Source organism: Muscardinus avellanarius (genome assembly GCF_963383645.1).
Source record: "Muscardinus avellanarius genome assembly, chromosome: 18".
Classification (NCBI taxonomy): domain Eukaryota; kingdom Metazoa; phylum Chordata; class Mammalia; order Rodentia; family Gliridae; genus Muscardinus; species Muscardinus avellanarius.
In genome coordinates this window covers 1,177,856-1,204,553 of record NC_137804.1, presented here as the reverse complement: position 1 = coordinate 1,204,553, position 26,698 = coordinate 1,177,856, and positions in this window count along the sequence as shown.

Here is a 26,698-nt window from a genome sequence, read left to right as displayed (position 1 = left end):
GTTTTCTTTGTCACTCATTTGTATTTTCCCATTCCCTTAAGTATGTTTTATTATATTTTGCTAAACCCAGTCTTTCAAGGAGCCTCAAATCCTATTACAAAAGTGTGTGGTAAGAACAAATACATACATAGGAAATTAGATCAGGATATTAGTCTGACAACAAATGCTTATATCTTCCTTCCCTAGAGAAGATATAAAAAAAACATCGTGTTTGAGAAAATAAAATTACAACATTAGCAGTAAACAAGAAATATTCTCTTCAGTGTATCAAACTTGAAGAATCTATGAGAGTCAGTTCAGAAAGGATCAGTTTGACAAGAGATGACAGGCAAAGAGCCTAGAAGGAAGGACAGCCACAGAAAGCATGAACATTTCTAGAGTTTTCCACAGATGAAAGGAGTAAAGATGCATGATGATATACTGACGACTATCAAAGAAATGTATGTGCGTGCGTGCGTGCATGCGTGCGTGTGTGTGTGTGTGTGTGTGTGGTACTGGGGACTGAACACAGGGGCATGCTACCTTTGCACCACACCCCAGCCTTATTTTATTTTAACCAGGTTCTCACTAAGTTGCAGAAGGTCTTGCTAAGTTGCTGAGTCTGGCCAAAAACTTGCAATCTTCCTGTCTTAGCCCCTCAAGTACTGGAATTACAGGTGTGTACCACCATTATAGGCCCAGCTTATCATGATGATGTTTAGCAGAATTAAATTCACTCCATCTGATCTTTCATATGTGGGTGAGAGAAACTTTAGGCAGTGCTGTGGATAATTGTGTGAGAAAGACTAAGAAATGCCAAGGTGGTGATGATATCCAGAAAGACCAGAGGACATGCTCCTTTAACCACTGGCAAGGTAAGCTTGTCCTATGCCATCCCCATGGGGACTAGAAGCAAGCTACGGTGTGCAGAAAGGAGAAACTCAAAAAGAAAACTAAACCAACATCAAAATACATGAAGATCAAAGAACATGACCTCAGATAAAGACTTCACCTCTCATTGAGAGAAGCTGAAAATTAGCATTACAAAGGGGTAATATAGAAGAGAAATTTGAAAAAAAATGTTCTGAGATTTGCAAAAGTTGTCAATACTCCACTTCTATTCCATGTCTTCTAAACAGGCATGACCTTGGATTGCAAGATATAGAAAGCACAGGTCTGATTTGGCTTCTTGGTGGTTCAGTCTACTGAGAGACCCAGATGTAAAATATGTTGGAGAAACAAAAATAGAGAGGATTTTTTTTTACCTCTGCTAAGCAATAATTTGGTGGAGAGTTTAAAGATCAGCTGAAACTTTGCAGGTTTGGAAACTTAGTCCAGGTAGAGAGGACGGCATGATAAAATGGAGGAACCGTGGAGGCGGAGGTAGTGGCACACATCTGTAATCCAAGTACTTGGGGAGCTGAAATAGGAGGGTCGCAGATTTGGGGTTAGCCTCGACAATTTATTAAGACCCTATTTTAAAATAAAAAGGAAGGCTGGAAGTATAGCTCTGAGATAGAATGCCCCTGGGTTCAACCCCTGGTACCAAAAAAATAAAAGGGGGAAATGTGTCAATACAAAGCACACTAGCACATTCAGCATGTGTGAGCCGCCAGTTTGCAGGGCTCAGCTTAAAGACTACATGGACCATGGGGATTCGATTGGCTGTAGATTCTTATGTAGGGCAGAACATAGGAATCCATCTTCTATGTACAAAAGCAGACTAGTAAGCTCCCATGCCTCACTCCGACCACCTTGTTTGATGAACGGTATAATTCATACCTAAAACTATATTCCAAATTCACAAGTCTAGCAGAATACTCTCCTGTTTATACAAAGTCAGGAACCTATTAACATGTCTTTTCTATTTATCATTTTTTTCATTGCCTTGAATAGAAGGGAAGCCTTGCTTACTTTATATTTTCCTCTCAATAGTAGATACCCCCAAATTGAAGTGGGGATGGGGGTACTCTTTTCTAGTCCTGTCTCTTGATGCCAGAGAACTTATTTTCCTCCAGATACTTGTTTAGGGTATAAAGTTGGGATGCTGGCACAGCCTGGATTCTTATTGACGAGCTTCCTTGTTTACTGTTGTTCATCTTTAAGATGTTGCTTTGTTAAATACCGAAAGGTTAACAGCAGAACCCTGTTTGCCTTGAGTAAATCATACTCAATTTTCTGGAGCTCATTGCAAACAATCTGCTCCAAAAGCACTAATTAGAGCTGAGGATATAAAATGTGAGTCTGGACAGCACTGTCTGCAGAGTCTCAATTATGTGCTTCTTTTTCTCTTTCAAATCAACAGAGTCCTTGTGTGTGAGTCAATCTCATTTCTTCTTCAGAAGGGAAAATGCATGCTAAAGATGGGGATCCAGGCACTGTCTGGCATTCCAATGGCAATGGAGGGCTGAAGTGGCAGAATGTGGACCATGCAATTGTTCTGAAAAAACTTGTCAGCATCCTAGAGCTGTTGCTAATGGTTACTGGCAGAGCCCAGAAGATGCTGGGGTGTCATTCATTTGATCAGGAGCTGCAGAGTAGGGTGTCTAAATGGAGCTCAGTTAGAGGCATTCTGTCTTCTTTCTTTCTGTGTGTGTGTGTGTGTGTGTGTGTGTGTGTGTGTGTGTTGCTTGAGAAGAAAGGAATGGACTTGTCAATAGATAAAACAGTTCTTACCTTCTGTGCCAGTTATATTTTGCTGTATCATTGAGTCCTCAAAATGCAGTGGCTTCAACAGTATTTTATGAGTTCTTCCATCTATAGAGTGACCGGGTAATTCTGCAGCCCGAGCCTGCTCAGCTCATCTGACCTAGGTGTACTCATGAGTTTGCAGTGACAGACTGGATCAGGTGCAGACTGGGCTCAGCTTGGAGGGCTCGTCTCCAGTCCATATGGTCTTCCGTCCTCCTACAGGCTAGTCTGAACTTACTGCAGGGTGGCCCAGCAGGGCTCCCTGCGTGAACAGAAGCAGAAGAAGCTTCTTGGCCTGGACTTAGACCTGGCACTGCATTCCATCTACCATGATCTCATGACCAAAGCAAGCCCCAGAGCCAGCCCAGCTTTGAACAGTGGGGAAACAGACTTTGTCTTTTGAGGAGTAGCAAAGTCCCAATCAAGGGCATAGATTAAAGACAGATGGAGAGTTGGTGTGATGTTTGCGGTCTATCACAAGTCACAAGGGAGTAAGGGCTTTCTTAGAACCCAAAACAAACAAACAAACAAAAAATTGCATGCTTAGTATTATGGAAGGGCACTTTTATGACCCTGCTGGAGTATAACTAAGGGAAGTTGACCTCTCCTCTTCTACAACTTGTTCTTATTTGCTGGTTTGGAAAACCTCGTGATAAATTCCTCGGTGTGTCATATTGTGTCAGATGACTTCATTAAGCATGAATAAAGGAGAGAGTATTTACCCTACAGCACTTAATAATAAGCCCTTTTTTTTGGTAATCCATCAGTCATGGATACAGCTCAGAAAAGAAGTTAAACTCCATTATGGGAAACAAGGCATGCAAGTGAGCAGCCCCCAGGCAGGATGGATTCTCTACCTCTATGTAACACCATCGGACAAATAAGGAGTAAGGTCCCCAAGCGACTGGGTCCTATGGATAATAAAAGAATGCATATAAGCAGCAAAAAGCCAAAAACCATGGAGTGACTATGAAAAATCAATGTAAGTTTAACTTTAAGAATTTAGAATACCTGAAAGATTATGTGTGTGCTACCACTGAATGAAAGAAGAACTTGGAGCCAGGCGTGGTGGCCCATGCTTATAATCCCAGCATTTGGGAGGCTAAGACCAAAGAATCGTGGTTCATGGACAGCCTCAGCTACTTAGTGAGGTTCTCTTCAACTTAGTGAGACCCTGTTTCAAAATAAAGAATAGAAAATAGGGCAGAGAGTGTAGCTCGGAGGTCAAACACCCCTGGGTTCCATCCCCAGACCTGCAAAAAAGGAAAGGAAAGGAAAGGAAAGGAAAGGAAAGGAAAGGAAAGGAAAGGAAAGGAAAGGAAAGAAAACTTGGTTCATGGTAACATGATAAACATGATGCTTTTGAGGAAATAAACATCAAAGCACATTGAGGATTGGATGGAGTTTACCAGTTTACAGTCTAAACATATATGATTGATTATTGAACTCCAGGTATGAGGAAACAGTGACACCTAGCCTGTGTTTAGGGCATGGAGCAGGAGGACACAAACACCTAATACCTCAGTAATAAGGGGGTCTATAGACCCAAGAGAATGAAGAGACCACCTTCGCATGGGGGTCAGCCAGCCTCCAAAAGTCGAGAGTCATATGCTTTCTCACACTCGTGGAACCTAGAGAGAAAATAGGGGCTTTAGATAAATGAGGAGAGAGACCAGGAAAAACAGTGGAAGTGGATTGGTGAGGAAGAGAGGAAGGGAAATAGGAGGTTTGAGGAAACAGTTCAAATAATTCTATGTCTATATATGAAGGTGTCACTACCAGTCTCACTAACATGTACAGGAAGAAGGAGGGGGGGATGGAATGGGATACAGAAGGAAACACATCAAGTGCTGGGTGCATGCATTAATGTCTCCTCTTGAATCTCACTATGATGTATAAATTACATTACACCAAGAAAAATATAAAAAAGAAATAAAAATTCAGCATTTTTTTTTCTCTCTCTTTGGCTTCTCCCTCCTAGCCATGAAAGCAGTTGTAGTCATGGATGTTTTTGACATAGCAGACTAACTATGGCCCCAAATTTCTGGCTGGAAAACTGAAAAGGAAAAAAAAAAAGAGCCTCATATAACCAGAAAAAACCAAGAAGATCACAGAAAGGGAAGAGCTTAAGAACTCCTAGAATTCACACGTGTGGGGATCTAATTCTAAGGAAACCGAAGGATTTAAAACTGGAACCCAGATAACAGCCACCAAGTGCATTCCAGACTGGATACTGGGAGTGCGGATGTGAGCCACACTCAAAGAGCTCTACAAAGGCTTTGGAAAGAGTCTAACCTTGAAATCGCATTCAGAAAAGGTAGATTCAAACTTGAGGTTTGAATCCAATCAGATAAATTGCCTGTCCCCCCCAAAAAAAAATACACACAATTTTTTGCAGAAAATTTAAATCGGACTTATAGCTTTATGACATACTATTCATAAGGTCCAGAATACAATTCAAAATTATTTTCCATAGGAAAAAAATAAGTTTGTTGGGAAAACTCAATCGACAGATGAAATCAAGGCAATGACTAAGATGTTGAAATTATTCAACGAAGACTTCAAATCAGCTAAAATAAAAATTACCAAATAAATAGCAGTAAATTCCCTTTTAAGAAATAAAAATGTAGAAAATCTCAGTGAATAAATAAAATTTATAAATCATAAGCAAAATAAAAATTTTTTAAGTGTGATCTGTAATAGAAACGTAACTGAATAGATACAACTGCATAATAGAAATGACAGGAAAGTATAGATGAAGAAAGGTGAATAGAAATTTTTTAATATTAGCAGAAAATAAAAGTAAGAATTGAAAACACTGAACAGCCCTTAAGAACCTTCATTCATTAATGAACATTCACATTACTAGTAGCCCAGAAAGGGACAATAAAGTATACCAGGCTGAAAAAAAATCTATTTAAAGACATGATAGCTAAAAATCTCTCCAATTTTTGAAAGTGATAAGTCTACAGATTCAAGAAGCTTATTCAATTTCAAAGCAGGAGGAATGCAAAGAAATTCAAATCCAGTGACTAAAGGTTAGAGGCAAAAACGAATTCTAGAAATACACCAGAAAATGCTGTTCCTCTTATAGAGAAATATATATTCAAGAAATTATAGAATTCTCACAAAAAATTATGGAGTCCAAAAAAATGTTAAATATTTTAATGCACTCAAAGAGCTGTCAACCCACAATTCAAGGAAGACAATTTTTTACAAAGCAAACGAAACAAATAATTTTTTTTTTGCAGTACTAGGCATTGAACCCAGGGGCATTCTACCTCTGAGCTACCCTCCTGTCTATTTTTTTTTTTTTTTGAAACAGGATCTTTCTAAGTTGCTGAGACTCGCTTCAAACCTGTAATCCTCCTGTCTCCGTCTCCCAAGTACTGGGATTACAAGAATGCATCACCATGCTCAGCTACAATTAGTTTTCTTTCTAATTGCAATGTTTTTACTCCTTTTAGTAAAGATTATAACTTCATTGCTATTTCAGCCCAAAAATAGACATGTATAGGTATTTTGTTTAAATTCTATGCAACTTTTTGCAAATTAATCAAGGGCATTTTTTTTTTCTTGGGAGATGACTCTGGTGGCTCTTGGGGTGCTGGGAGGAATTGTTAGATCCCTCTCTTCTAAAAAAAAAAAAATTTTTATTGGCACATGGTATTCATAATGGAGTACAAGATGGAAGAGACATACATGCACACATCACCCCTTTAGCCCTTCCCCAATTCCCACCTCATTTTATTCTCCCTCCCTTCTTCTCATGTTTGGCTTAGCAGTTGATTTTGATATGTTTGTGAATATACATTCATGCACATTAGAAAATTTCCTTCTTGGGCCAGCGTGGCCGGGATCGGAGCCTGCTGTGAGGCAAGGCCAGTGCTGGGGTCTCCGAGGCTGGGATCAGAGCCTGCCAAGGGGTCAGGCCGGTGCTGGGGCCAATGGCGGGAATTGGAGCCTTCAGTGAGGCAAGGCCATTATTGAGGCCTCCGAGGCTGGGATCAGAGCCTGCCGAGGGGTTAGGCCGGTGCTGGGGCCACCGAGGCCGGGATCGGAGCCTGCCGTGAGGCAAGGCCGATGCTGGGGCCTCTGAGGCCTGGATCAGAGCCTGCTTAGGGGTTAGGCTCCGGTGCCAGGGCCATGGGCTAACATCAGAGCCTGCCGTGAGGAAGGCTGGTGCTGGGGCCTCTGAGGCCAGGATTGGAGCCAGTTGAGGGGTTAGGCCAGTGTTGGGGCCAGCGAGGCCAGAACCAGGGCCTTCCGTGAGGCAAGGCCGCTGCTTGAGCCAGCGAGGTCTGGATCAGTCCACTGGGTAGCCAGGCCACAACTGGGGCCATCAAGAGTAGGATCGGTATTTGCAACGCGGCATGCACAGAGAAATATCGCAGAAAATTAAAACCAGATGCTTCCCCTAATCAGCAATAACTAGGAGGAAACAGGCAACAGGAAGTGGTCGAGTTACAGAAAGGGCCCTATAGTGAAGCAATTAAGGTTACCAATCAGAGGGTATGGAATAGGGGAGGATGGAGCCTCTTTAAAAAGCAGGAGGAACATAAACACATGTATCAAAGTTAATCACCAAACAAGCATGGGATCGAGGGAGGGGGAGGGAATGTAATGGGGACTGGATGAGGGCTAATTGGTTGATGTGTGCTTGTATATCCTCTCAAGTCTTATATTCCAATGTGATGTATGATTACAATGCACCAATAAAAATAAATTTAAAAAAAAAGAAAATTTTCTTCTTCCCCTCTCCCATCACCCCAGGATAGGCTTCCTTATCTGCTCATCTATGGGTTTTCCTCCTTCATCTCGAGTTTCTCCTATGACCAGTTTTCTCCCTAGGTTCCACCTAGTAGGGGAAACATCCGATTTCTTACTTTTTGTGATTTACTAATCTCACTTAGCATACTGTTCTACAATTCCATCCATTTCCCTGTCATTTCTCATGTGCTTGGAACAGGGTCCTTGAGTCCAGGGCTGAGATCCACTCAGTCCACATTACTTTAGGGCAGCAGATGACTGACTGCCTCCTTAGGACCAGCGTTTTACCAGCTGCCTTTGAGTACAAATTTGGGAAATCTCAGAGGAGGAGGTCTGCTTTTGCCCTCCTGGAAACTGAGCCGAGAATCAATCTAAGTGCTCCATTGGACAGATGACAAAAAGGCTTTTCTGAAATAAATCTTTAAACTTTTCTCTCTGCAAGAATGACTACCACCAGGGACCCTTCAGAAAGAATAAAGCTGTCCATCTGAAGTGGTGCCTGTATTATCTGCAGGAAACCAGCACCATAGAACGACACTCAGTGACTCTGGTCACTTCAGACACGAAAACAGCCCATGTTATTTGCTTTGTTCATTCATTTTCCCAATTACAAAGTAAAGTATGTTCAGTTTGTAACATTTTGAAATGACAAAATAAGAAAAAAGAAAATTGTTTCTCCTTCTACAAATTAAAGACAATTCCTTGCAGAAACTCACTCTCTACAAAAGTTTACCAAATTCTGATTATTCTATATATTACTAAGTATTTTAATTCCTTAGCATATATTTAAGCATATGTTCAAACCCTTAAATAGTTCCTATAAGCAGAATATTTTCAATAACCTTATGATAGATTATCACATGAATATATACTTATTCTCAATTCCTTGTTAATCACTCTCTATTCAAGGTTAATATTATTTTATTAAAAATAACTGTGAATAAACGTGTTGTTCATAATGTTGCATGGCTTTTTATAAATAGATTGCTTATAAATAAAATAATACATTGATACCTAGAATCCAATAGCCTCTCCAGACTTTTGTGCCAGTTAACAAACTAACAAACATGGTACATGAAATAAAAATTTTCCTAAATCTGAACAAAGATAAACACTGTAAGGTAGGCATAGTAGTGCATACCTGTAATCTCAGTACTTGGGAAACTGAGACATGAGGATCTCAGGTTCAAAAGCAGCCTTAGCAATGTAGTGAGATTCCCAGAAACCTAGAAAGACCTTGTTTCAAAACAAAAATTAAGGGAGTAAAAGCTCGGAGGTACAACCCAAGACCACCAAAATACAATCAACAAGAGGCATTATAATGTTTACTACTTTTTCTATTATTTTGTTTTTCTTGTTTTCTGTTACGGTTGTTGATAACTGCCATTTTTGCCTTAGACTTACTGGTATTTGTAAAATATCATGAATGCATTTATAAGATTATTATTTGCCATTTAATGCAATTTAATTAATTTTCCTATTGAGTAATTTTCACCAAAAGTGTAAACAGTGAAATCTTCCACTTTTAGCTTTCTAATTCTCAAACTCTTACAGTTTGTGTATATATCTCAAAAGATATTTCTACACATAGGAACAAAACTAAGCTGATTCTATTCACAATATGTTTGCTATTACAAAAACTTTCATTCAATACCCATGTGCCTCAGTCAGCGAGCTAGCTCCACGACGTATAGGATTACCTGTTTTCAGGCATCCTGATAAAAACAGTATGTTCCTGAACTTTTTAGAGCATCTTTTCTGGTATAATGAGTTCAAAGTTATATTTTCTTACAGCTCCCATTTGCATTTCTCTTCCTGTAGCAGATGCCGAGCATCCTTTCCCATATTTAAGAGCCACTTCTATCTCATTTTGGTAATATGAAAGATTTATTCAAATGCGTTTTCAATTAAGTGTTTCTTTTGCTTACAGATTTCTCACAGTTGTTTGTACACTATGAGATTTGCACTTTGTTGTAATGTGAGATGCAAATATACTTTCAGATTTGACATTTATCATTTGACCTTGTTTGGTAGGTTTTCCTTTTATATAATCAATTTAATCAGTCATTTCTATGTTGACTTTTGATTTATGAGTCACAGAGAGGACTTTGTTGTTCCAGAGTGATAAAATAACTCTTCTGTGTTTACCTCTAATAACTCTGTGGCTTCATCTTTGTTTGTTTTTGAAGTTTTTATTAAAGTCTAAATAATTATATACATAAATGTATATAAATCATAAATGTAAAACTGATTGGATTTTCAAAACTAAAAGTACCTGTGTAGTCACCATTCACATCAAGGGACAAAACATTAATGAAGATACCCAAAGCCCCCTTGGGCCTCTGCTGGTTCCAAGCACCAATTCTGCAAGGCTAACTGTGATCCTGACTTCTGAGGCCACACCCATGAGATCCTTGCAGAACTTTTTATACTTGTTGTTCCCAGAGTGCCTAGAACATTTTCAATGCAACATAATTGTTTATCAAGCATAACAACTTGCAATAATCAAAGTAAGTACCCGTATCTTCATAGAATTGACTTTGCACACACTAAAGACAATGTACAGTAGCGTATATCTGGGGTTTATGGGTGAAATAGACTTTGACAAATGGTGTGAAATATGGTGAGGAATTAAACTATGTCAAGTTAGTGATTAAAATTAAATTCTGAGAAACTGCCTTTATCACTCCTGCAAGATATTTTCATCATCACCAAATGTGCCATTTCTGGATACTTTAATGAACAGCAAGAACCTTCTCATTCTCGTGATACGATGCCAAAAGTAAGCCAAAACCCTTAATAATTCATTTTTCTTTAATTTCCCTCTAATATGCACAGAAAACTGCAGAACTTAGAGACTCCTTAATGATAAGACTTTTAAGATAAGGATTATCTACAAGTCTAAAGCACAGCAAGGAAGCCAGTTTTGATGAAGAGGGAGATGAGTCATTGCCAATCATGCAGAGGGTATGGAAACCAAACAATTATTGAGTGACCGATAAGTGAAATGTACAGACAGGAAGCTTGGAAAAGGTCAGAGAACTGAGCTGGAGCAACTCCTAAAAAAGTAGTATAGTTTTGTCATAAATATATAATGCAAAATAAACTGGGGAAAACAAAAAGGACAGATTATTTCTCTGGATAGACTGGAAAGGTTAGAGTTTAGAGCCTGGAGATTCAAACAGATGAGAAAGTTCAAAGCTCAAAGCCAGAAAAGGACATGTGAAGAAAAATTCAGCAATTTAGGAAAAATTATTCTCTCTGTGTTGCATTGATATCTTCATTTCAAGGTTTTTTTTATCAACTTCCAATTGTTTAAGTTATTTTTCTGTGCTTTTTTTTTTTTTTTTTTTTTTTTTTTTTTTTTTTTTTACAGTACTGGGGATGGAACCCAGGGGCATTTTACCTTTAATGTATAACTCCAGCCCTATTTTTTTGGTGGTGGTGGTGCTGGGGGTGGAACCCAGGGACCTTCTACCTTTGGGCTACACTCCCAGACCTATATTTTATATTTTATTTGGAAACAGGGTCACTTAGGCCAGTTGAGGCTGGCTTTGAACCTACGCCATCCTCCTGTCTTAGCCTCCCAAGCGCAAATATTACAAGTGTATGCCACCATGCCTGGCAATCCCAGCCTGATTTTTTTTTCTTTATTTTGAAACAAGGTCTCACTAAGTTGAGGAGGCCTCATAAGTATCTGAGGCTGGAAAAAATCCTGAGGCCCTCTTGTCTCAGCCTCCCAAGTATTGAGATTACAAGGGTGTGCCACCACACCCGTCTTTGATTACTATTTTTTAAAAATGTCCACACTTTGACTTCTGAGAAACCACTCTTCCCATTTCTCTTTCAATTTCAGCTCCATCCCTATCTGTGTTCCCTAAGACAAAGCCTGAGCAAGAACTTGTGTTCAGTGTTTACCCAGGACAGAAGAAAGAGGCAATAAAAGGTCATCTATTTAGTTCACTGATGTGGTCAGCTGGGCTCAAATCCAGTGAGCATTCAGTTTCTAAGGTCACAGCTGACATTGTCTTAACGTCTGTTTCCTCCAAAAGCAGTCATACACAAAGATTCATGATCAGATATTTTATTGTGGAGTTATTTTAGAATATAGGAGTAAGGAATAATCCAGGACACTGAGAAAAAGAAAGTTCTTTAATATAAAATCCACTCTTGAGAGTAATGAACAGGATTCTCGCTGTAACCCTCCAAAGACCATAAAGTTCACCTCTCATAAATTTTCACCAACGGTATGGCCAGACATGTGTAACCATCAACCCATCCCATTACCTATCTGTGGAGGGCTGCCCATGAGGTCACTAACTCCCTGAACTTTAGGACTATGCATATATGCTTTACTTGTGACCTCTGAAAATGTCTAGGTGTTAGAGAAAACTAGTACATGAAGTGGCAGAGAGATGGCTTATACTGAGGGCCTTTGCTGAGGAACAAGTATCGAAATATAGCACATCGAAGCCCACAAGGAAGCTTTAGCTCAGTAGTAGAGCACTTGTCTAGTATTTATAAGGCTCTGGCTCAAATAAAAACAATTAAAAAGCCTACAAGGACCATATGCTAGAGTACAGCGAAATCTCAGATGAGCCTGAGAGGAGATGAGTCAAGAAGGGTCCCAGAGATGGTGGCTGTATCTCCTGCATATAAGCTCTCTGTCATTCACTCACCAATCCATTAAGGCTTTGTAGTCAAAGATTATGTCCAAATTCCTACCCATCTCCATTCCAGAGAAAACCATCATTTAATAAATGTTGCTCCTCAGTGCAACCTTTATTTTTGTAATTAATTAATTTATTCTTTTATTTTTATGTGGATCATGTTGAAAATTGCATACCTTCAGACCGTGCTTGATGTCTTCTTACCCCCCCCACATCCTCCCCTCCCAACAATGAGTGTCCAGGTTGACCATGCTACATTCATACTTTTACACATATTTGGATGTAGCTCCTCCACTAATCAACCACAGTCTTATTCATCCACTACCCATCCATTTCAGCTTTGCTGAGGGTTCTCCTTCCTTATCTGGAGTCCCTCTGGTATTCCTAATACTCCCTAGTTTGGACATTCTAGAGAAAACATATGTCCCTTCTCTTTCTGTGCTTGGCTGATCTCACTTATGTAATGTTCTCCAGGTCTTTCCATCTTCTTGCAAATGACATGATTTTGTTCTTTATAGCTGAGTAGAATTCCATTGTGTGTATTTCCCATAATTTTGCAATCCATTCATCTGTTGATGGAGACCTAGGTTGGTTTCATCTTGCGACCCTTATTTAAATGAAATGGCCTATGGGACTATGTTGAACTCAGTACTGAGTCTTCAGTTCTTCTTATCCTCCTTTCTTTCTTTCTTATTTATTTATTTATTTATTTATTTATTTATTTATTTTGCAGTACTGGTTATAGAACCCAGGAGCATTGTCCCTCTGAGCTACTTATATTTTAGTCTTTTTTAATTTTTGAAACAGGGTCTCACTGAGTTTCAAGGGGCCTCTCTAAGTAGCTGAGGCTGTCTGCCAACCACGATCCTCCAGTCTCTGCCTCCCCACTGCTGGGATTACAAGCGTGCGCCATCACTCCTGACCTTCTTTCTCCCTCTTCTAATAACTATTCAGAAGGATTTTTTAAAGTACCCTAAATAGCATGCAACCTATAGCAGAACCCTCTATTCAGGTCCATGAACACTAATGCAATGAAAACCAGATCAATAACTCTTTCTAAAAATGTAAATTGCATGTAATACAGAGCGGGGGAAAGTTCACTAGATAAAAGCTGAAAATGGGTCAGAGATTACCTAGATGGGCAGTAAGTAGTTAGGCATCAGAAGAAGGCAGAAGGATACATAAAAGGGCTGAATCCCCATCGCAAGATAGATGACAAACCATAAGCCAGTGAAAGAGAACAGCTCTCTAGAGCACCTCTCAGGTCTCACCCCATTCCAGGGACAGCAAAGGCTGCACCATATTCCAAGATGGGAGCAGAAACCAGAGTGTTGACGATGCCATTGGCAGCGCCAAGCCTGAGCTTATCTAGCTCATCTTCTGCTAGAACTGCCCACCCAAAAATTGGTGGTAATTCATCGCAATCAGCCCTGCCTTTGCAAGCCCAAGGGAAAGTCTACCCCTTCTGCTTGCAGTCACCACCTTTTTGGGAGGCAAGGGTGGGGGCTAAGAAGATAAGTAAAATGGTACAAATGGCTTACTAGGATACCTCAAGCAACCTGGCTTCCTCATCAACTCCTCCATTCCAAGTGACTCCAATTAATGAATGATAGTCTTAGACCCTCTAGTTACCATTAGAGGGGCCATGGCAACAGGCCCTGATAGGTGGTGAACAACTTTTAATCAATTTCAATGCTTTTAATGAGAAAGAGCTTGAAATCCAGCAAAGCAATAATATACATATTAGCTGTTGAACAGAACATGCTGATAACTTAAGGAAAAAAAATATATACCAATCTCCAGTAATGCAGCTGATAAGTCCCATCAGGGTTGAAAAGGGAGATTCAAAAGCCCTAACACTGCTCTCCTGCCAGTAGGTCCCAAACACCCAACTATCTCCACTATTCCTTGAATGTCCTCTGATTAGGACTTGCTTAGGGCCATTGGGCAGGTCTCTGCTATTTAAACATACTTGATCTCTTTTACAAATTGTTATTCTCCTGTTAAGATGTGCTTACAGCCTAAAAGAGAAGGCTGCTACCATTGTTTTCCAGGCAGTGAATTCTTCTTGACAAAGAATCATCTATTTTTTTTTAATTACTACATTGGTGGGTCTTACAAACATCATACACCAGCCTGCAATCCTCCTGTTTCAACCTCCCCCCATAACTCTTGAAAGCAATATATAGCTCACTTGATGATAACTTTTCTATCATTGCATAGGATGAAAGCTTGCTCTAAAAATAAATAAATAAATAAGTAAATAAATAAATAAATAATAAAATTCATTTTTAAGAGATCAACTGTATTTAAATTTTTAATTTTAAATTACATATATATGTATTAAAGCCCATTTTATTGTGGTAGTTGTGCAGTGCTCTGAGTTTTAATTAATATATGATGTTGTGTAACCCCTTGTATAATCAAGATACTGAATATTTCCTTTGTGATGCCCACTTGAAGTTACACTTTCTCCACCCAGTCTCTGGCAACCACTGCTATATTATTTTCTCTGATACTTTCTCATTTTTGAATATCATTGAATAAAATTATGCAGCATATGACTTTTTAGTGTGGCTTCTTTCATTTACATAATGCACTTGAGATTCATTTATGTCAGGTTTATTACTACTATTTCTGAATTGTTCCCTACTAGGTGGAGGGACCACAGATGAGCTTCACATGGACTGAAGAAAATATGGGTTATTTTCAACTTGGGAAATTATGAAACAAACCATTTTACACATTTATTTATATAATGTGAATTTATGTATGGATTTTGCCCAAATACAGGTATTACTTCTCTACAGAAAATACCTTAAAGTGAGGTTATAGGGTAAACATATATTTTACTTTATAAAAACTTTCAAATAGTTTTCTATTGTCACTGTCTCATTTTGCATTCCTACCAAAAGTGTAGGAAAGTTTCAATTGCTTTGTATCTTTGACACCATTATTTTTTCGATTTTTTGCTTGGATTATTGTTTATTTCCTTTTTGCCCTTTGCCTAAACATACAGTGACATCTCATTGTGGTGGCTTTGCAATTCCTAATGAACTACAGATGGAGAACATCTTTTTCTGTGATTATTTACCGTATTTCTATTTTCTTTGTTATAGTGTCTGTAAAAATATTTGCCTGTCATTGGGATTTATCCTTTCTTATTAAATTTGTTATATAATATGTTCTATTTTAGATAACTGACCTGGGTGCATTCATTTCCTGCATATAGATTTTCTTTTCACTTCACTAACAATTTCTTTCACAGAGCAAACATTTTTTTTAAATTTGATAGGGTCCAATTTATGGTGCTCTATAGATTTTTGGGTGTAAAATCTAAAAACTTTCTGCCTAGCCAACTACCATAAAGATTTTTATTCTAAAAGTACTATGTCTTTAGAATGTGCATTTAGTCTGTGATCTATTTTAACTTATTTTCTAGGGTATTAGGTATAGACCAATACTTATTATTTTAATAAGAATATCTAATTTTATTTTTATGTACCCAGAAGTTTAATTTTAATTTTATTTTTATTAGTGCACTATAGGTCTCACATCATAATGTGGATCATGTTGAAAATGGTTTATATTCACACAGTACTTGAGGCACCCATGCTTTCCCTTTTCCCACCCTTCCAATACTGAGTGACCAGGTTAACAATGTTATATTCACATGTATACACATATTAGAATGTAGCTTTTCCATTAATTAACCTCAGCCTTCTTCCTCCCCTACCCCTTCTTTCTGGCTTTTTGAGGTTTCCCCTACATTATCTGGAGTCCCTCTGGTATCCCTAAGACTCCCTAGCTTGAGAATATTAGAGAAAACATATGTTCCTTCTCTTTCTGTGCTTGGCTGATCTCACTTAACATAATGTTCTCCAGGTCTTTCTATTTTCTTGTGAATTACATTATTTTATTCTTCTTTATAGCTGAGTAGAATTTCATTGTGTGTATTTCCCATAATTTTGCAATCCATTCGTCTGTTAATGGAGACCTAGGTTGGTTCCATATTTTGGCTATTGCAAATTGGGCTGCTATGAACATGGGTATGCATATGTTACTGTAGTTCTCTGATTTCAACCTCTTTAGAAAGATACCCAGGAGTGGAATAGCCAGATCATATGGTGGACCCATTCCCAATTTTCTAAGGAATCTCCACACTGATTTCCATAGCAGTTGAACAATTTTGCACTCCTACCAAAAGTGTAAAAGAGTTAATTTCCCCACATCCTCACCAATATTTGTTGTTACTTGACTTTTTTATGCTTGCCACTCTGCCTGGGGTTAGATGGAATCTCAGTGTAGTTTTGATTTTCATCTCCCTGATGGCTAATAATGTTGAATATTTTTTCATATATCTATTGGCCACTTTTATATTTTCTTTTTTGTGTGTGGTACTGGGGTTCCTGGAAGCCCTTCTACCTTCAGGCTACACTCCCAGACCTATTTTATATATTTTTTAATTTTTTAATTTGGAAACATGGTCTCTTAAGCCAGCAATACTGGCTCCGAACCAGCATGGTTCTCCTGTCTCCACCTCCCAAGTGTGGAGATAACAAGTAGGCACCACAATGCCCAGCAATATATTTTCTTGTTTGGAGTGTCTATTCAATTCAGTGAATTCTTAATTGAGTTATGTGTTTTGCTAGTGTATAGTCTCTTGAGCTCTTTGTATATTCTGGATCTTAGCCCTCTATCAGAGTGGTGGCTGGTAAAGATCTTCCCCCATTCTGTAGGCTTTCTCTTTAGCCTCTTGATGATTTCCTTTGATAAACAGAAACTTTGTAGTTTTAAGCCATTCCACTTGTCAATTTGGGGTTTAATTTCTTCCACTTTGGAGGTCTTGTTGAGGAAGTTACAACCCATGTCCATATGTTGGAGTGTTGAACTTATGCCCTCTTCTAATAGTTTCACAGTTTCTGGTCTGATTTCTAGGTCTTTTATTTATCTCAAATTAATTCCTGTGAATGCTGAGTGGTAAGGATTTAGTTCCATCTACAAATGGATAGCCAGTACTCTCAGCACAATTTGTTTAAAAGGCTATCTTTTCTTCAGCATATGAATTTTTCCCCTTTGTCAAAGATCAATTGACTATAAGTATGTGGGGTTTGTTTCTATATCTTCTATCTTGTTCCATTGGTCTGTGTGCCTGTTATTGTGCCAATACCATACTGTTTTAACTACTATTGCTCTGCAGTATAATTTGAAGCCAGAGATTGTGATGCCTCCTGCATGGTTCTTATTGCTGATAATTGCTTTGGCTATTCTGAATATTTTCTCTGTCCATGTGAAATTCATAACTGATTTTTCTAGGTCTATAAAGATGTCATTGGTATTTTGATAGGAATTGCATTGAATCTGTAGATCACTTTTGGCATAATGGCCGTTTTGATTATATTTATTCTGCCCATCCATAAACAAGAGAGATCTTTATATCTTTCAGGGTCTTCTTCAATTTCTTTCTTTAACGTTTTATAGTTTTCATTTTAGAGGTATTTTACATATTTGGTTAGGTTTATTCCTAGGTATTTTATTGGTCTTGAGATTATTGTGAATGGAATTGTTTATTTCTTTCTTCATGGTTTCATTCTTGGCATATAGAAAAGCAACTGATTTCTTTAAATTGACTTTGTAACATGTCACTTTGCTGAATTGGTTAATCAGCTCCAGTGGTCTTCTAGTTAAGTACTTTGGGTCTTCTAGATAGAGGATCATATTGTCTGAAAACAAGGATAATTTTAACTCCTCTTTACATATCTGAATCCCTTTGATGTCCTCTTGTCTTATTGCTGTGGCAAAAGTCTCAAAGACCATATTGAAAAGGAGTGGTGATAGTGGGCATATGTGTCTTGTTCCTGATTTTTGAGTGAATTCTTGCAGTTTTTCCCCTATTCAATATGATGTTGGCTTTGGGCTTATTGTATATTGTCTTAATGATGTTGAGACACATTCCCTCTATTTCAATTTTCTGCAGTGGTTTAACATAAATGGGTGTTGGATTTTGTCAAATAATTTTCAGCATCTATTGATATAATCATGTGGTTTTTGTTCTCAGTTCTATTTATATAGTGAATAACATGTATTGATTTGCATATGTTGAGCCACCCTTGCTATTCTGGAATGAATCCAACTTGGTCATCATGTACAATTCTCTTAATATGATTTTGAATGTGTATAGTTATTATTTTGTTTAGAAATTTTACATCTGTGTTCATCAAAGATATTGATCTATAATTTTCTTTTCTTAAGATATCTTTATTTAATTTTGCTATTAATGTGATACTGGCCTCATAGAAGGTATTTGGAAGAATTTCATCTCTTTCAATTTCTCAAAACAAGTTATGAAGTACTGGGATTTGATCTTCTCTGAAAGTTTTGTAGAATTCATCTGGAAACCTGTCTGGGCCTGGGCTATTTTTGATGTTAGATTTTTTTAAATTGCTGTTTCAGTTTCTTTGTTTGCTATTGGTTGGTTTAAGCTTGCTATGTCCTCTTGGCTCAATTCAGGTAGGTTATATATTCTTAGGTTATATATTCTTAGAAATCTATGGATTTCTCCCATATATTCCAGTATATTGGAGGATACATTTTCAAAATAGTTTTTTATAAACCTTTGAATTTTCCTATTGTTTGTGGTGATATCTTGTTTTTCATTTCTGATTTTGATAATTTGAGTTGATTCTCTCTTCTTTTGGTTAGGTTGTTCAGGGGTTTGTCAATTTAATTAATCTTTTCAAAGAACAAGCTTTATGTTTTGTTGAAAAATTATATTGATTTTATTCTTAATTTCATTTATTTCTGCTCTTATTTTAAATATTTCCTGCCTTCTGCTGGGTTTAGTATTAGACTGTTGTTGTTTTTCTAGGTCCTTGAGACATGTCATTAAGTTGTTTACTTGACGAGTTTCTGTTCTTCTTATGTGAGCATTCAATGCCCACTTTCCTCTTAATACCGCTGCTGAGATCAGCTGCGTTCTCTCGGCATCTGTGTGAAGACCACCCATGCAGCTAATAGGCAAAATCTCAACGCGAGAAATAAGCCCCGAGAGAGGGTGTGGTCTCTGGCCAAAGTACTCCCCACTCTTAGATATTCTTTCATAACTATTATCCTTTTGGTAATGATTCTTTTAACTCTCCACACGAATTTCTCTGGTGGTGTAAGATCAGGACTGTGAGAGAAACTGAGTCCATGGAAAATAAACTTCCTGGTAATTTGTCTAAGCCTCTAAACATCCTTGGCTTTGTTCAAGTGGTAATAAAATCTAGTTAGAATTCAGATGCAGTGGCAGCATTCCAGTCAGTAATTACAAAATGCGGATTTCCCCCCTATCTCTGACTTTCATTAACACACAGTAAAAGCATTAAGTTAACTGAAACCATTAGCCCTAAAGGGGAGGAAACCGGTAACTGTTTATCCTTGCGATCCTGCCTAGATACGGAGAAGATACACTTTATGAGCAGCTAATACTGCCCAATACAATAGAACTGAAGGCTAGGAAGATACTTAACCTTTACACCCAGTATGAGCCGCTGCCCAAGACAAAGAGGCGCCACAAAGCGCCACGTGGCTAAGAAATGAATATGTCTGAAACAAGGATAGATATAATAAATGTGTAAAAGAAAGGAAATATGGTGAGAATAAGAAAGGATTCTTGTATGAAGAAGAGCTTATCATAAGATTGTCCCAAATGGGAAAGAAAGGAATTAGAAAGATTAAAAGCAGGTTGCAGAAGAATTGTGATGTGGAAATGGATTATTTAAAAGAGGAATAGGTTTCTAATAAGCCTATCATTTGAGGAAAAGTGTTCAGCAGCTAAGGAAATACATCTGACAACTAAATCTAAAAACTTCATGGTAATTTTTGGTGTTTATCTGCCAAACTGTGTTGTGAGTTTGCTTAAACTTTCAGAATTTAGAAGGCAAGGTGGACACACCTGGGATAACTCCATTACATCCACCTGGATCGCCACATCTCCCCATGCCTGACATATGGACTAAGTCCTAAAGATGGAAAGTTCCAAAAAGTTAAAGAAGACTCCATGAGAAGCCTATTCTCCAAGCCCTGGGCATGCCGTTTCTTCTGGAATTTGCCCTTCGCAAGGACAGCTGGATCTGCCACGGGATCCGGAGAAGACTCTGAGCTAATCTCTTGAAAGCCGGACTAACTTGTTTTTTTTTACCTTGATTATTGATTTATAGTGATTACACTCCTTTCTTTTTTTTTACTATTAACCCCACTGGGGAAAGATATAAATTTTCTGGGTTCTTGTAATAAAGTGTCATTAGCTCAAGAAGCTTTTGTCCATGTCAGATTCTTTCCAGAAGCGCCGTATATAGGAACTTAAAGAAATTTATTTCCTAGAAGGGAAAGAATCGCTGCAGATAAGCGGCTGCAATACGGCACCCTAATTCTTCGTCCATCTTTTCTGAGATTTTTCGATCATGAATGGAATCACGGCAGTTTCGACTGAGCGGTTTGTGGCACACCGCCTTCAAAGTATCCCATATATTTTGTTATGTTGTGTCTCTATTTTCATTTAATTACAGAAATTTATTTATTTCACCCCTATTTCAGATCTTACCCACTCCTCATTCAATATTGTATTATTCAATCTCCATGTATTTAGTTTCTTTTGGTCTTCCTGTTGTTGATTTCTACTTTCATTCCATTTTGATCTGAAAAGATGAAGGAAATTATATTACATTTTTAATATGCTGGTGCTTGCTTGGTGGCCCAGAATGTGATCTATTTTGGAGAATATTCCATGAGCAGGTGAAAAGAATTTGTACTCTGCTGTTCATGGTTTAAATATTCTGTATATGTCTATTATGCCCATTTGGTTTATAGTTTTCTTTAGGTATAAAGAGTTTTTACTCATTTTTACCTTGAAGACTGATCTAATGGCATGAATGTTGTGTTGAAGTCTCCAAATATTATTGTATTTGGGTCTATTGTGATCTGATGTCCTGAAGGGTTTGTTTTACAATGTGGATGCACCCACATTTGAGGCATAAACATTTACTTTCATTATATTTTCTTGCTGAATTGTTCCCTTTTTAAAGTAAGTGCCCAGCTTTGTCTCTCCTGATGTGTTTTAGCTTAAAGTATGTTTTACTGGAAATCATCACCGCTATGCCTAATAATTTTTGGTCTCCATTAACATAATATCTTTTTCCATTCTTTTACTTTTAGGCTATGAATATCTTTGGCTGTAAGATGAATTTCTTGCAAGCAGCATATATTTGGATTATTTTTTAATCCAAATTGCCAATCTATGTCTTTTAATTAGTGACTTAAGTCCTTTGATATTTGGTGTTATCATTAAGATATGATTTTTTTTCCTGTCATTTTGTGTTCTATATTCTCTTTGATATGTTATTTCTTCTTTGTTATTTGCACCCTGATCAAATTAATCTCTTCTTTGATTCTCAAATTTGCTTCTTTTTTCTTCTTTATGATTTATTTCTTTAAGTATTTTCTCTAGTGCTGGCTTAGTATTCATGAATTCTTTGAGATTCTGATTATCTTGAAACACTTTTATTTCTCCATAAATTTTGGATAATAACCTCCAAGATATAGTAGTTTTGGTCAGAAGTTGTTTTCTTCCAGGGTCTGGGTTACATCATACCAGTCTCTCCTGACATTCCTGACTTGGGTTATAAAGTCTGGAGTGATTTTTATTGTTTTGCTTCTGAATGTCACCTGTTCTTTTGTTCTCACTGCTTTAAGATGCTTTCCTTAGCCTCTATTTTGGTCATTTTGATTAGTACATGGCATGAGGAGGTCTGTCTTTGATCTTGTCTTAATGGTGTTATCTATGTCTTATACATGGATGTCCAAGTCTCTTTCCATGTTTGAAAAAAATCTCTAAAATTATTTCTCTGAAGAGATTATGGATATCCTTAGTCTGTGCCTCTGTCCCTTCTTCAATGCCTTTATCTATAAGTAGGATATTTCATATTGTCACATAATTGTTGCATGTTTAGGTTCTTTTGCTGTAATGTCTTTTGTATACTGTTGACTGTGCTTTCAATTTTAAATAAACTGTCTTCTACCAGTGATATTCTGTTTTCCATTTCATCTAATCTTCCAGAATTTCTTTCTAGTGTTCTCTTCATTTCATTTATTGACCCTTTTATTTCATTCCAGGCCTCTTTCTGATTCTTTTTTAATGTCTTAATTTCCTCTTTCATTTCCTGTACACTTACTGTGAGGTATTTCATCATATTGAAGATCAGAATTTGGAATTCTCCTTCTTGCATTTCTTGTATGCCAATATTTATGGTTTTCCTTATTTCCTCACTGTTCCTCATTCTTATATTTTCAGAATTCTCAGTTTTGTGTTTCTGTTATCTTGGAATCTTCTTTCTTTGTGTGTGAGTCTGTGGATAACCTGTCTGATAAAATATTAGCAGTACGGATTTAGAGGTGTCATCAGGTTCATGCATGGGCAAGTAGTGTGTGTTTTTTTTTAATGTTGATGGTTAGATGAGGGGGAAGGAACTGGGGTGATGGTTACAGGAGTAGGGTAAAGTGGAGGATATAATTAAGATGAGTAAGAATTTAAGTATAATAAAGTAATGCCTGGTTAAGAATGAGAGATGGTGATACAGTAGAATTCTTGTAGTTAGTATAAAGTATTTAGGTAATGAAATATTAAATGGCTTGAGTACAAAACAAGGAGATACAGTAAGGGGGAAAAGTTTTGAGAGAACAGAGTAGATAGAATTGAGGGAGGAAGCTTGTAAAAGGTATGAGGAAAGGAGCAACAAACATGCATATAATAACAAAACAAGCAATGAAAACTAACAATTATAGAATAAATCAAACACAAAAACAACCAATAAAAAGCAGTACTGCTAATTTACATATATAGGACCCATATAATGTCTGTCATTGTAGTAGTTTCTCATATATAGTTCATTTGCTCCATAACCTATTGTCAGCTTTTGGACCCACTTCATGAGTGTTTGTGCCCCTCTCTCCCCTCTGACCACTTTGTGCTCAGGTATTATGGTTTCAAGTGTCACTGTAAATGAGTTTCCTGCAAGTGCAAGATTCTGTATTTTCCTTCCCTGGGCTTTGTGCTTTCTGGCCCTAGGCTCTGCACCTTCCAGCTCTATGCCTTCCAGCAGTTACTTTACTGACCGTTGGGACTGGGTCTAGTGAGGGCACAATGTGATGCTACAGATGCTGGCTTCTGGTGAACACACAGCCTTTTGGATCTTCTCCATTCCTGCAACATGGTGCTGGTCACTTAAGATGTTGGAGCTCTGTTGCTGCTTTCTGCACTTAAAGTTCTTGGTTTACTTGCCAAAATTTCTTGGGGCTGCAGATCTGGCAGTTTCAGTTCAGACAGTGGCCAGGGATGGCTCTGACCACCACACCAGGGCAATTGCATGCTCGAGCTCTTTGCTATGGATCTTGAAATCTGAGTATTGGATTTCCTTCTTCTGTGGTTCCCTTTTTGGTATTTTTGTTCATAAATATCTTCACTGCTTTGTATTTCTTGTGAAGGAGCTGCCTTCTCAGTAGTTAATTTTTGTTTGTTATAGCTACTGAGATATGCTGCATCCCACAGTTGCCATTTTTGCCCAGAAGCCAAATATCTAATTTTAGAATCATTTGTTGAAAATAGCCTTTATTCATGAAATTTCTTTCTTCTCTGGTCAAAAACAAGTATCCAAGTCTTTAGCTGTAACTGATAATAACAACATAAAAATAACAATAATAATATAAAAATCTTGAATAATCACTTTATATGGAGGTTGCTACACTTGGAATATGGCTTTTTCCAAGCATAAGATGGCATTTGGAGAGGCAGTGGCAGCCCCAATGGTCTCTACAATGTCAAAGCCAACAGATGCAGCCATTTGGCAGTGAAGCTACTTTCATCCAAATTCAGCCATCTTCCTGGATCTCTAAGCTGGCAAGAAGAAATTACATACAATAAAATTTGAAATCTCCACAAGTGGAAAGTAAACTCACTCTGTAATAACATGCTGAAAATTTGTGGCACTGGAATTTACAACTAGATCTGCCTGGCTCCAAAGCCCAGGCATGTCTTCATATTTTTTATCTTAAACATCCCTATTTCAGTTTCCTTTTAATACAAAAACTCTGTGTAAGAAAACCTAGCACACAAAAAATGAAAAGAATAAAAGGGACACTTACATATTCTGAAATAAACTATCTGATCCTATATTCATGACAACTATCATCATCTTCCCATACTAAGGTGGAAAAAAGTGGGAAAAAACAAAGAAGAATCATCAGGAATGTGAAAAGACACCACATCACAAAAGGGAAGGGCAAAAAAGAGATTTCTCTCTGCCAGAGTCACCCTTTTGTTCCACAGTTGTAAAGGGAGTTGCTAACTTGAAGGATAGACAGTTAGTTAGCTTATTTACTCACATAAAAGAAGAGTGAAGACAGAAATGGGGTGAGCTTGAATCCAGGTTCCATCATTGACTAACTCTGAACCAAGAATTTAATTTAATTATAAACCTCAGTTTTCTTAAGTAAAAAGTGATAATAATTAACACTTGCTCTTATTTAGCTAACATAAACAAAAGTGGACAGTTTTCAGAGGGATCTTTCAAAATTCACAAAGGAATATAAGAATCAAGGTAATGTGTGAGCAAGATTTTGCAGTTTCATATATGACTTCCACTAAGCAAAAAAAAAAAAAAAAAGTGGCAGTGATTATCAGCTATTTTAAAGCTCAGTTAAAGATTTATCAACCCCAAATTTACTCTAAATGGTTTGAAATATTTTGTATTCACACTATGGTTAGGGTATTTCAGTTGACTAACTGGACAGCATCAGATGGGGACAAAGTAATTTTCTAAAGAATGTCATGGTTCTATTGCCATAAAATGTAAAATGGATGTTTACAAGATCAAAATTAGGGTCTAGCACACATCCTCATCTTGTAGTTATAAAGATTAAATAAAAGACTGTCAGTGAACCACTTATTAAATGAAGGCTAAATTCAGGCAGGAACGGTATAAGGATCTTATAACCTGGTGCTTAGAGAACTCAGCCATTCTGGCTCTTTAAACCACAAACATGACCCACTTGTTTTGTTTTCAATGAATAAACTTCTGAAAGACCAGAGTCTGATCAGCTACTTTTCTTAAACCTATCTGAAAAGAATTGATGCAATCTGCCTCAGAGTTCTCCACCATTTTCTAATAACCTTTATTTAGCAGTAAAAACTATACTTATGGCCCTTCCCTTTATACTCGCTTGTTTTAATGTTCTTTTAATTCTACAGTGATGGCTCACACCTGTAATAATTCTAGTACTTGTTACTCAGAGACAGGAGGATCACATGTTTGAGGACAGCCTCAACATCTTAGCAAGACCATGTTTAAAATTAAAATTAAAAAGAAAAAAAAGAAAAAGAAAAAGGGCTGTGGATGTAACTTGGAAGTAGAATCCTTCTGGATTCCAGAAGGAAGGAATGAAGGAAGGAAGGAAGGAAGGGTAGGAGGGGGGAAATACAGGAAGAAGGAAGGAAGAAGAACGAGATTGGCAGATGACAATTCTATTTGTGGATGTATCCTTGGAAACCACAGAAAACTAGCTATTTAGATTTAATTTAATACAAAGATTTTCATGACAACAGCCAAGGGTATATTTTAACTACTGTTTTTACTCTAATTCAATTAGAAAATTACAAAAAAATGTTTAAAGTCAAACAGCTCTTAGACTCCCAAAGGCTGTTTCTGTTTCTTTGACTCTGTGGTGGATGTACTAGGAGCTGTAGACAAAGCCAATACATACACTTGCCTTCATGGGCTTAGCTGCAAGAAAGATGCCTGCATTTTGGTGAGAGTAAGGTGATTTATGGCCAAAAGGTGTTCAAATCCCATGCAGGCAGTTTATGGGCATGGATCTAAGGCCTGCCCTGGTCAGTCACTTTCTGTGGATAACTAGAAACAAAACCATTTCCTCTAAGGGTATAAGTTTGAAGTCAGTAATGTCAGGTTCTTTCAGGCAGGACATATGTAACTGTCACCAGCTACTAATTGAAATCCATCCTTCTAAATCTAAGACTGCAGAGTAACTTGGATTTCAGGAGTAAAGACCCCATATCTCAGCTCACACTTATGCCACACCACACAGGAAAGGCACAAATGGCCAACAACCTTCATCAATTTTTCTTCACACTTCCATAAGGCCAGAGGGGGAACTGAGTTTTACTCTATAATTCTAGAAAAGAGGAAGGGAGAGAATACTTTTTTTTTTTTTACTGTGGCTAGGATTGCTTCCCAACTGATATCTTAAGATAGGATTAAGGCAGGTCCTTTCATCCAGGAAACGCAGGCAGCATTCCCATCACTACCTCCTGGCATAGAAATCGTGGCCACGTGCTCTAAACCTGGTCTATCCAGGACTCTCACTTGTGAATCTGAATCTCTATGTAAGGATGTAAAAGCATAGGGTCATTTCAAGGGTAGTCACCTAGACCACCATATGTGGTTGAAAGTCAAATGGCAGGCAGTAATTATCCCTGATCAGCAGAACTCAGCAGGCCATGTATTACAGAACCATGGCCCTAATGGTGACATCTCTCC